At 44.9% G+C, this 12,114-nt stretch overlaps 1 non-coding gene across 1 annotated transcript; it reads right to left on the reverse strand.

The window, feature by feature from the left end:
* Window positions 1-1,929: 1,929 nt before the first annotated feature.
* On the reverse strand, window positions 1,930-2,038 carry LOC120701709. Its single transcript, XR_005686265.1, has one exon. It is a non-coding gene; the product is annotated as a small nucleolar RNA R71 (small nucleolar RNA).
* Between the last annotated feature and the right edge of the window lie 10,076 nt (window positions 2,039-12,114).

Here is a 12,114-nt window from a genome sequence, read left to right on the forward strand (position 1 = left end):
CTGGCCTGCAACGCGTCCAGGTGCATCTCGAGGAGGAGTCACGGCCAAGGCACCTGATCACCTTTCATATATGCATTGGCGGGAAACCGACCTCCAAGTAGTATAAATAGGGCCTCTCTCCCCCCTCTCAACACACACACACACACACACACACTTCATTTCATTCTCTCCACGAAGGTTGTCTTCTCTCTTGCTCTCTTAGCTAGGCTAGTTCTCTTTAGCGAGCAAGTCGTCATAGGAGTCGTTGAGCAATCTTCGGCTCCTGGTATGGCTTTGTATCCAACTTGTCAGACTTCTATTCATAATATAGAGTTCTGCCATGGTTGCTTTACTATCTTGATAGTTTATCAATCCATGCTTAGATCGTTCAAAAGTTATGCTACGGTCTTGGTTAGGCCAGATGATCCGGGTACGGATAGAGGTATGTTGTGCTTTCGGGCTTGCTCTAGTGTTTTACTCGTCCATCCGAAGGGTGGGAGACCTGGGGGTACTAGAGTAGTGACTTCATACATGAGCGTGGTGCTCGGGTATGTGGGATCCTTCGGATATGACCGTGCTCCACGGTGTGACTGGGGTAGACGGCAGGTGGTGACAGCCCTGTCTGTCCGGCGTAACAGCGGTGTTGCGTTTAGCGTACTCCCCGACGTTCGGGTTCGGTGTAGGAGTTCATGCAAAGAGGTAACAGAACTGGACGTTCTCCAGTGCGGGACCTTCTCCCCGCTATCCCATTTTCCTGGCACCTGCAGTCCTAACCATGATCGAACATGACCCCAGCTTTGGATAGAAGCACTAGGACACCTAACCTAGCCTAAGCTCCAGCTGACTTGACGTAGGATAGAGTAGTTCCTTGTTTTATAGTTTCTCTCCTTTATTCCTTCTTCTTAGAGTGTGGATATGTGCTGTGTCACATTACCCTTGCTTATTCTTTATTTGTACTTACCCCTGTTAGAGCATTGCCTATTACTTGAGGCACAATGTCATGGTTAATGTTGAGTACAATACCTTTGCCGCTGCCGTCCTTTGGGACACAAATAAATGATGATACCCTTACTCTCCGGGTGAAATGCTACAACGATATATCCATGCGCTTGCGAATCCATCTGTAATCGTATTGATTATACCACGAGAGTGGCACCCCTTGGGTGCAGTTGCTAGGATGGGTTCGGCGCCCTCATTTCTAGTGATTGTACTAAGGACCGCCAACAGGCATTTCTGGTGCCATTGCTGGGAATTAACCATTCCTAGTGATTGCGCTAAGAAATGTCAACAAGCATTTCTGGCGCCGTTGCCGGAGATGCCATGTGAACAAAGATATTGTGCTGATATTAACTTAGACCTTGTACTCAGGATATAGTCTTTACTCTTTCAGGCTAATGTCACTTTATGTCTTCTTTTATTTTTTATTTGAAAGAAGAGAGGGGTAGTGTATGACCGGTTTCTCCCTGCCGGAAAACTACACAGACAATCCAGAGAGGCTCGTGAGAAGGGCACGACCTCGCGTCGTTCCTTCTCTCGCTATCCTCCCGGCACAGGAACCCATTTCGGAAGCACGACTCGTTCTTGAGGCTATGGCTGAAAAGACTCTCCGCGAGTTCTCCGTCCCCTCCACCGACAATGTGGCCACTGGCCCCAACATCAATGTCAGGGATGTGATCTTCGAGCTAAAATCAAGCCTCATCAACATGGTGCAGGCTAGCCCATTCTGTGGCAAGCCGAACGAGGACGCAAATGCACATTTGCAGAATTTTTTGGAACTCTGCGACACCATTGTCATACAGGGTGTCGCCGCCGACGTTGTCAAGCTTCGTCTGTTTCCCTTTTCCCTCCTGGGGAAGGCGAAACAGTGGTTTTATAAGGAAAAGGACATCAACACCTGGGCCAAATGCTCCAAGACGTTCCTCGCAAAATTCTTCCCGCTGGGCAAAACAAATGCCCTGCGCGGGAGAATTTCAAGTTTCCAGCAGACAGGGATGGAATCCATCCCAGAAGCTTGAGAGAGGCTGCAGGAATACATCCTGGACTGTCCTCATCATGGCATGGATGAGTGGCTCATCCTGCAAAGCTTCTAAAACAGGCTCACAACGGCATCTCGAGCCAATATTGATGCCGCTGCTGGAGGAGCCTTCCTCGACCTGACCATAGCCAAATTCAAAGCATTGGTCGAGAAGATGGTCTCCAATCAGGGGTGGTGCGATGAACGGCTCTAACCCCATACAAAGGGCATGCATACCGTCAAAGAGACGGATATGATTGCCGCGAAGCTAGACCTCCTAATCAAGAAGATGGAGGAAGGGAGCAAACAACTGATCCATGCTCCCGTTTACGCCATGGGTTCGCAGTTCACGTGCGAAGTCTATGGTAATGATGGACACTCGGGGAACGACCGCCCCGAAACCCGTGAAGACTGCGCTTACCTCAACAACAATAACAACGGGTACCGTCCACAACAAGGAGGCCAGGGGTGGAACCAGCCACGTCCACCTTTTCAGGGAGGTAATAACTACAAGCCTTCTTATTATTCGAATTTCAATTCAAACCAACCTCCCTTGAGAGAACTTGTTCTTGGCCAAGTTAAAATCAACGAAAATATAAATAAAAAGCTTTTGGCCAATGACAAATCCCTGGAAAATTTTAATGTCAAGCTTGAAACTTTGTCTTCAACTCTTAAAAACCAATTAAGTTTCAACAAAATGATCGAAACCCAGCTTGCACAAATTGCTCTGCTTCGTTACCTGCTGTTGAGAGCGGGAAGATCCCGGGGTAACCCGAGTCTCCCGTTGAAAATGTCAGCATGGTGTCTACCGGACGGGATAACTCATCCCGGAGGCCACCACGCAATAACCATGCAGGTAGGTACTATCCCTCAATGAATGACATTTGGGATGGCATGGTAGCAGCGGTGCAAGAGGATCCAGGGGTCCCCATGATCAGCTGCTCAATCTACATCAAACACTTCGAGCGATGCCTTTGCGATCTGGGGGCAAGCGTGAATATAATGCCCAAGGTAATATATGAAGCACTTGAATATCCTGCTCTTTCCCCTACAACCATGCTCGTACAGCTTGCAGATTCAACCATTCGGTATCCCGAAGGGATAGCCAAACACATCTTCGTACGAGTATGAGACTCCTTCGTCCTTGCCGACTTTGTGGTAATGGATATGGAGGGCGACCTCAGAGTCGACCTCGTACTTGGGCAACCTTTTCTAAGGTCTGCTAAGGCAAGGATCGATGTCGGAAAGGGAGAAATCCGTTTCCGTGTCAGATGGGAGGATATGTTTTTCAGGTTCAAGAAGAAGGAAGAGTAGTGTTTCATGATCCAACAAGACAATGAAGGGCAAGCACTCTGGGTGCACCAGAACCCCAGCCAGAACAACGACCCTCCGTACCTAAAAGAAAGAAGAAGGAAAAGAAGGTGTGGCGGAAGGTCGAGAGTTCGGCCTCGTCCAGTTCTCCAGGACGAGCCGACGAATGGTAAGAACGATGGAGAAAAGTCGTGCACCTCGGACTTTAAACGACGCTCCCTTACCAAAGGTAAATTGGTATTTATCTCATATTTGCTTTCTCCGCTTTTCAACATTTTCTTTGCACCTTATTTGTTTTTCTCCACTGCATGTTTGAAATTTTCAAAATTGTTTTCTGCATGCTAGAATTTTTCTAGCATTTTTCCCTTTTTACAAAAAGACCGAAAATATTTTCTGAGTTTTAAAATCCTTTGGGAAAAAATAATAATTTGGACATCTTTTCGAGCAAACTTTTGGCCGTGCACCATATTTTCAAAGTTTATGACCATTGAGGAATCACCTGGCCAAAGAGGGGCACCAGGGGGCCCATCCTAGGGCCGGCCGACCCCACATGTCGGCCACCCCAGGGCCAACGGCTCCTAGGCCCCACCTTCTCCAACGGCTTCCTGACCGTTGTGCCTGGCTCCTTCTCGGGTGCACTCGCCCAGTTTCCTTCAAATAGAGGCCAAGAGAGGGGTGATGAGCTCTCATGCTCACTCTCTCCACTCTCACTCCCTCTCACACATTCTTGCTCGGGTTTCCTTTGGATTTTGGCTCAAGTTTGATTGCAAGAACACTCTCTCTCTCAATTCTTTGCTGCAAGATTGATCACATAATTGGGAGGAACAACTTTCGGGTAAGAGTTTCATTTTCATTTCGCTAACGTAACTCGAATCGAGTTGTTCTCGTTCGTTCTTTTTGCAAGCATGAAGGGTGTAGGTCGGAAACTTTCCGGAGCTGTCAAGAAGATGACAGGGTCAAGCTCATCTCGTTCACGGAGTGGGTCGAGTTCCCGTCATTCCCCTGAACCTACACCAACGCCGACCACGATGGACTATGAGCAAGACGAACAAGAGGAACATATAGAGGAACAAGCTGAATAACCGCAAGCTGAGGACATGGAAATAGATGAAGATGATGCACCGTACCTCGACTTGCAAGACGACCACGAGCATCAAGCCTACGCCATGATCAAGAATCGAAGCTTTGGTCATACCAGAGCCTTCGATCCGGACCTTCTCGAAAAAACAGGTATGGACGTTGACTTCGCTCGTGTTTGGCATGCGGTTGGATGGAATGGTTTTGTGCCCGTTGAGGAGAATGGTTCTCGTCTCCTCACCATCCAGTTTCTTTGCACTCTTCGGGAGGTGGACGATGGTGTTTCTTTCCGACTTTTTGGAGTTGAACGCTATTTTAATTGGAGAAATTTCAGTCACCTCCTTGGTTTTAGTGTGCGCTTACCAGTTTCCCTTGAAAAAGCTTGCCGTGGTTTTGATCGACATGAGTTTTGGGGTTTGATTTCGGGTCAAGTTGTTCATGGCAAGTTTGCACCTCGGTGCAATGACATTCAAAACCCGACTCTTCGTTTGATGCACAAGTGAGTGGCTATCACTCTCTTTCCAAGAGATGATCCACGACCAGTGCACAACGGTTAGTTGATGATATTATACGCCATGGTCAACAAGATCCGAATCTCCCCCGCACAAGCAATGGTTAAGCAATGGCTCACAAATTTTCGGATGACGGATCCTATTGAATGCACTTCTTTGGTTACCCGCATCGCATCAAACATGGGAATCTTAGACGGGAACCCCATTCCTTTCATTGAGGAGCCCCGTGTTATGATCAATGAGGCGTACTTGGTTCAAGGCCACACGCCCAAGAAAGGCCCGGATGACTCCTTGATTTTCTTTTCGTTTGGTTATGCAAATGAAATCCCGTTGCCAAATGCGGGGTATCATTTGTATAACTGTTGTTCGCTAACCATCCCTCTTGTTTCACAAGTGGAGAGCCGCCGGCATAGTGTTTCTGGTCTTCCTGGTAGGGTTGCAAGAAGCAGGGCCAGAAGGGAGGAATTCATACAGCAACAACCTCAGCCGCAATCACATTAATATGAGGCTGGAGGTTTGTCATGGCAGAGTGCCAACTCCACCGAGTGGGCACGGCGGGCCTCAGGGCACCAGTCCACCAGTTCCAGCTCCAGCGGACCCCCACGACATACAGCTTCGTCCAGAAGTTTTGCCACTCTGACTCGGCAGATAAGCGAGCTGAACGTGCGCACCACCAACATCGATGAGTCGTTGTGCCAGCACATCGAGTAAACACAGAACTGGCAGCGATACACAGATGAGAGGATCCGCAATCTGGAGCAACAACAGCAGCAATCCCAGGAGGAGTGGAGGGCCAACTATCATTGGGCTGGGTTTAATCCCAACTAGCAGCAGTGAGCCTGAAGCTAGCTTGGGGGAGGACCCCCATGAGAGGTACCTTGTATCAAACTCTACCTTTACCGCTTTCCAAACCTTGCATGAAACCAAACAAAAATTTGCAAAAATTTTGAAAATCCATAAAAATTTGCATAACTAAAATTAAATAAAAAAATTGACAAAACCTTAAAAACTCAAAAATATTACTTACTTTTCAGTATGTGTAGTAAGCATGTGTAGGTTTTCCTTGTTGAGATAATGAAATAGTTGCTCTATTATTTCCTTTCATATGCCTAGTTACAACCTTGTGCTCTCCCCTAAGTTCTGAGTTTGGTGGCTAGATGTTCAAACCTTAAGCTTGCAACTTGTGGGTAGCGAAAAGCAGAATTCGAATCTAGGTTGTTGTGGGTTATGATATGGCTGAAAAGAGTTGCTATGATCTTCTCCTACGTGATGCTTGATTTCCGGAGTATTTCTTTTCAAAAATATAAAAATAGAATAAAGTTCCTTGGTGATATGCAATGCCTATCCAGAGCCATATGAGTTACAAGTTTGAAAAGTCTTTCTACATATGCAACTTGTCTTCTCATTGAGCTTTGTCAAATTGTTGTGACCCTTTGTGAGAATCACTTCATACGCCCATGATCAAGAACCACGTACACGTCCACTCACATGCTATACTTCTACACCTAGAAGATAGCAAGTACATCCCCCATTCATCCACAATAAAACTCCATGTTGTACCATGTTTATCTCTCTCCAAGTTATCATCATAATGTATGGGCTATACAAGAAGAAATAAAAGATGCATACCCAAAGAAGATATACCACATGCCCACAAGGCATGTCAAAAAAAAAGAGAGAGGAAAGACGCATACCCAAAGAAGGTATGCCACATGCCACAAGGCATGTCAAAAAAAAGGGAGAAAAAGAAAATATAGCCCATACCAAAAATATTACAAGGGAGAGATAAATCATATAAAGGAGTTTCATCCACCATCCACCAAAAATATCCACACACTTGCACATCTTGATCAAGGCTTATGACTTGTTTCTCCTTTGGATCTGGTCTTTGCATTAGCGAAATATGAGAAGCAAGTTTGCCATTATATCCTCCATACCTACAGATCCACCAAAAAGAGCCATTAAAAGTAGGATGGAAAAACAAAGGCACATAAAAAGATCTTAGTGAGGAATGAAACACATTTGAGCGATCCGAGAGATCACCCGAGGAACTACAATATTTCTTTTCAAAAACTTTATAAAAACCACCAGATTGACGGTTGAACAAAGGAGTGGTAAGTGGTACTCTACAAGCCGTTCTGGCCCTCAACTGCCAAAGATGAGGATGATGCTATAAGCCCCACAGGAGTAAGGTAAAAGGTGCGAACAAGGCCAACTTATTCTTAATAAAGGTAAGAACACTCGGTTGTGCCTTGGGCATAAGTCAGGAATGCGACATTGTAGCAACTCCTGATCAACAACCTAAGTCTAAAACTTTGCTCGGGACGAGCAAAGGGCTAGCTTGGGGGAGTTGTTGACGGTGCTTAAGTGCCATTTGCACCCATCAACTATACTCAATAATAAAGGAAAACTACATGCCTTACTCTCATATTTGTATCACTATCCTCGCTCCACAGTTGTTTTCGAGTTTTGTACATTTCAGATGAGCAAGAGCGGAATAAGACGAAAACACGCAACAGACACCACATAACTACGCAAAATATCGCATCCGGCGTCACACCCTTACAAAGAGGGCCCACATGTTAGAGGAAACGGGGCCTCCACGCAAGATGCACTAGAGGATAAAGATAAGATCCAACGAATCAACCACCCAGCAAAGGATCAGCATGAACGGCTGACAGGTGGGGTCGGCCGACCCTAGGGGTCGGCCGAACCTGGCTTGCAACGCGTCCAGGTGCATCTCGAGGAGGAGTCACGGCCAAGGCACCTGATCACCTTCCATATATGCATTGGCGGGAAACCGACCTCCAAGTAGTATAAATAGGGCCTCTCTCCCCCCTCTCAACACACACACACACACACTTCACTTCCATTCTCTCCAAGAAGGCTGTCCTCTCTCTTGCTCTCTTAGCTAGGTAGTGGAGCTAGGCTAGTTCTCTTTAGCGAGCAAGTCGTCATCGGAGTCGTTGAGCAATCTTCGGCTCCTGGTATGGCTTTGTATCCAACTTGTCAGACTTCTATTCATAATATTGAGTTTTGCCATGGTTGCTTTACTATTTTGATAGTTTATCAATCCATGCTTAGATCGTTCATAAGTTATGCTGCGGTCTGGTTAGGCCAGATGATCCGGGTACGGATAGAGGTTCGTGTGCTTTCGGTCTTGCTCTAGTGTTTTACTTGTCCATCCGAAGGGGTGGGAGACCTGGGGGCACTAGAGTAGTGACTTCATACACGAGCGTGGTGCTCAGGTATGCGGGATCCTTCAGATATGACCGTGCTCCATGGTGGTGACTGGGGTAGACGGCAAGTGGTGACAAGCCCTGTCCGTCCGGGCGTAACAGTGGTGTTGCGTTAGTGTACTCCCGACGTTCGGGTTCTGTGTAGGAGTTCATGCAAAGAGGTAACGGAACTGGACGTTCTCCAGTGCGGGACCATTCTCCCTGTTATCCCATTTTCCTGGCACCTGCAGTCCTAACCATGATCTAACATGACCCCAGGCTTTGGATAGAAGCACTAGGACACCTAACCTAGCCTAAGCTCCAGCTGACTTGACATAGGATAGAGTAGTTTCTTGTTTATAGTTTCTTCTCTCCTTTATTCCTTCTCTTGGAGTGTGGATGTGTGCTGTGTCACATTACCCTTGCTTATTCTTTATTTGTACTTACCCCTATTAGAGTATTGCCTATTACTTGAGGCACAATGTCATGGTTAATGTTGAGTACAATACATTTGCTGCTGCCGTCCTTTGGGACACAAATAAATGACGATACCCTTACTCTCCGGGTGAAATGCTACAACGGTATATCTGTGCGCTTGCGGATCTTCTGTAATCGTATTGATTATACCACGAGAGTGGCACCCCTTGGGTGGCAGTTGCTAGGATGGTCCGGCGCACTCATTTCTAGTGATTGCACTAAGGACCGCCAACAGGCATTTCTGGTGCCATTGCTGGGAATTAACCATTCCTAGTGATTGCGCTAACAAATGTCAACACTGGGCTGTGGACCGAGTGAGTACTTGGGCTTCCTGTACCTGAAGAGGATTTGGGCCAAGTGTTTTGGTTGTGTTTTAGGGGGCATTTCAGCCTATGATTAGGGTGCCCATAATTATGGTACCTGACAATCGTCAAGCTTGCAACCGCAAATTCGGATGGTTACTTGCTCGGTGCTTTGGGAAGCTAGGACGGTATCTTTGCGGCCGTCATCATACTGGTAGCTTTAATTTTGGCATCCTAGACATAGGAATGTCCACAAGTAGTTCAGGGATTTGGCAAGAGCGAGAGCAAGCAACATGAACAATTCATTTGGTATTCCGATAGATCAAAGCTGACTTTGGAAGGTCAAGAGCAGAGAGATTAATCAGCGCTGTTGGCGTGGCAAACTTTTGGTCAAAGAAGTAAGAACAAGAATAGATTTGTGATGAACTAAATAGAAGTCTCAAATCTCATCTGATCAAAAAAATACTTCTTTGTAACTTTGATTTGTTTTCATCTCACGTTTATGAAGATCTCACAGCAGACCCTGGCAGGTGGCTTGGTGGATTCATACCATGTGACAAGGCTCACATACATGCTGTCTAGACACCTATTGAAACATCGGCCGACCAGTAACAAAAAAAAATAGTGTGGTTGGACAACCGTGGTAGTTGCCATGGAAACAGAGTTTGTGTAGACGTCATGAGTTTGTGTAGATGTCATATCAATTCATGCAACCAGCCACCTAGGGGAATATATGGTGCAAAAATATGCATGAAGGTGAGGCAACAGGGGCACAATTGTTGTCCTTCACGCTCCAAAAAGAAAGGGTCAGTTGGATCCATGCCACTCCAATTTCTTGAAATTGGATCTCATGTTGAAAATCATGCCATTGAGTGGCATGATTTTCAACATGACACCCAATTTCACGGAGTTGTGGTGGCATGAATCGAATTTTCCCAAAAAGAAATTGCGCATTGGAGGAGTACTGATCATTATATATGGAGATTGGATACAGTTTCCTGTTACGACTATAGGGTAAATTAAAGAGGTCGTAAGTATAGGATTCGGAAGAACAAGACTTTAGACATGATGTGATCATTACAATGGAAGCTAACGGCTTATGGACTTGGAATTTCGATAGCCAGGTCCATCTTCACAATATGACTGTAAAATTTCAGTTAGTAATTCAAATTGCAACCATTGTATCTTTCATTTATAAATAATTTAATTATTTTTACTAAATGCATTGATATGCCAACCTCTCTCAGCAATAAAACATGTAATATAAAAACTGTTAACTCGGCCATATCTTCTTCTTAAGATCTAAGTATAATTTATTAACACCACAACTAAGACTCTCTGATTAAAATTAAAATTAAAATTACAAAATGTTTTTTGTTTTCTCTTTTCGCGTGAATTTATATTGCACAACACATAATGTGGTGACAAAAAAAAAAGATCACACCACAACCTGGACAATTTAGACAAAACAACAACAATAATATTATTTTTTGAAAAAAATATAAAAATAATAAAACTAGCTACCGCGCTATTTGCATGAGGCACCGTGCTAGTTATTATCTATTTAAAAGAAGGACTATTCGTAAATACCACAAGCGAACTCTGAGAAGCTGCTGCTCACGAAACGCCAACACCATCGGCTTGGGTGTGGGTGTGTTTAGTTCTTTTGATGTAAAGCTTTTGAAGTATATGGACACACATTTGAAGTCTTAAACGTAGATAATAATAAATCAAATTACAGATTCCGCCTGTAAACTGCGAGACGAATTCATTAAGCGCAATTAGGCTCGCACCTCTATGAATACACTTACGCAAATCATACCCCTATAAGCTGCGAGACGAATTCATTAAGCCTAATTAATCTGTCATTAGCAAATATTTACTGCAGCATTACATTGTCAAATTATGGCGTAAATTAGGCTCATATCCTTATAAACACACGTACATAAACCCTATCCTTAATGCACAAACGCCGTTAAATCTCATAATATTCGCTCCCATAGGAAGTCGAACTCAAGACCTCAGGTGCTACCGAGACTCTTACAACTACTAGACTACATGTCCTTTCACAGTAGGTTTTTTATCCATATTTAATACTTCATGCATATGTCCAAATATTTAATGTGATTTTATTAGCCAAAAAAAATTTAGAATCTAAACAAAAAAAATTGTAATTACAGGGCGAGTCACAACATTGATGGCCGACCAACCCAAGATTCAATTAATTAGATGCTCCAGTCGAATTTTGCATAAGGCTTGATGTCTCGCTCCAACCTAATATCATCCAGCACCTACTAGTTGCTTAAACACATACCCCGTAAGGATAAGTTTCATTAGCAAACACTGCGTGCGCTTCAAGCTAGCAACAGAGTCTCTTTTTTTTTTTCCATTTTTTAGCAACCGAGGCCCCTGTTTAGTTCTAAAAAATTTTCTACAGTACCCGTCACATCGAATGTTCAGACACATACATAGAGTATTAAATGCAGTTAAAAAATAACTAATTGTACAATCTAACTAATTAGCACGAGATGAATCTTTTAAGCCTGATTAGTTCATAATTGGACATTATTTATCAAGTAACAACGAAATGTGCTACAGTATCAAAACCAACAATTTATCAGTACTTTTGCAAGTGTAGTCTCGAGTTGGGCCTCGCGTTGCGTATATATTGTAGCCCAACAAAGCATCCAGGCCTGTCTTCGCACTTGGGCTGCCAATCCGACTAACAATCGTTTTTGGTTGTGTTTAGTTCCAAAATTTCTCTCTCCAAACTTCACTATTCATCTATCACATCAAATCTCTTGCCTCATGCATGGAGCATTAAATGTAGATAAATAAAAAAACTAATTGTATAGTTTTGATGTACACGACGAGACGAATCTTTTCAGCCTAGTTAGGTTATGGTAGGACAATAATTACCACAAACAAATGAAAAGTGCTACAATGCTACAATGTCTGATGTGACTTTTTTATCACCATTTTATGGATCTAAACACAGCCTTTGCCGTCTTGGATTCCACTAGGCAAAACGCGCGCTACGCAGCGCCGGACTGGATCACGCCGCCCCCTCCTCTACTCTGTCTCAGCTCCGGCCTCCCCTGCCTCGCCACCTCTCGTGCCGCCTGTGCTCGTGGTCGAGGCGGCCCCAAGCTTCGGCGCGGAGCTCGACCTCTGGAGCAAATCCGCCCACCGTGAGGTCCGCCGCCCCCTGCACGCGAGGCCGA

This window comes from Panicum virgatum, chromosome 3K (genome assembly GCF_016808335.1).
Source record: "Panicum virgatum strain AP13 chromosome 3K, P.virgatum_v5, whole genome shotgun sequence".
Classification (NCBI taxonomy): Eukaryota; Viridiplantae; Streptophyta; class Magnoliopsida; order Poales; family Poaceae; genus Panicum; species Panicum virgatum.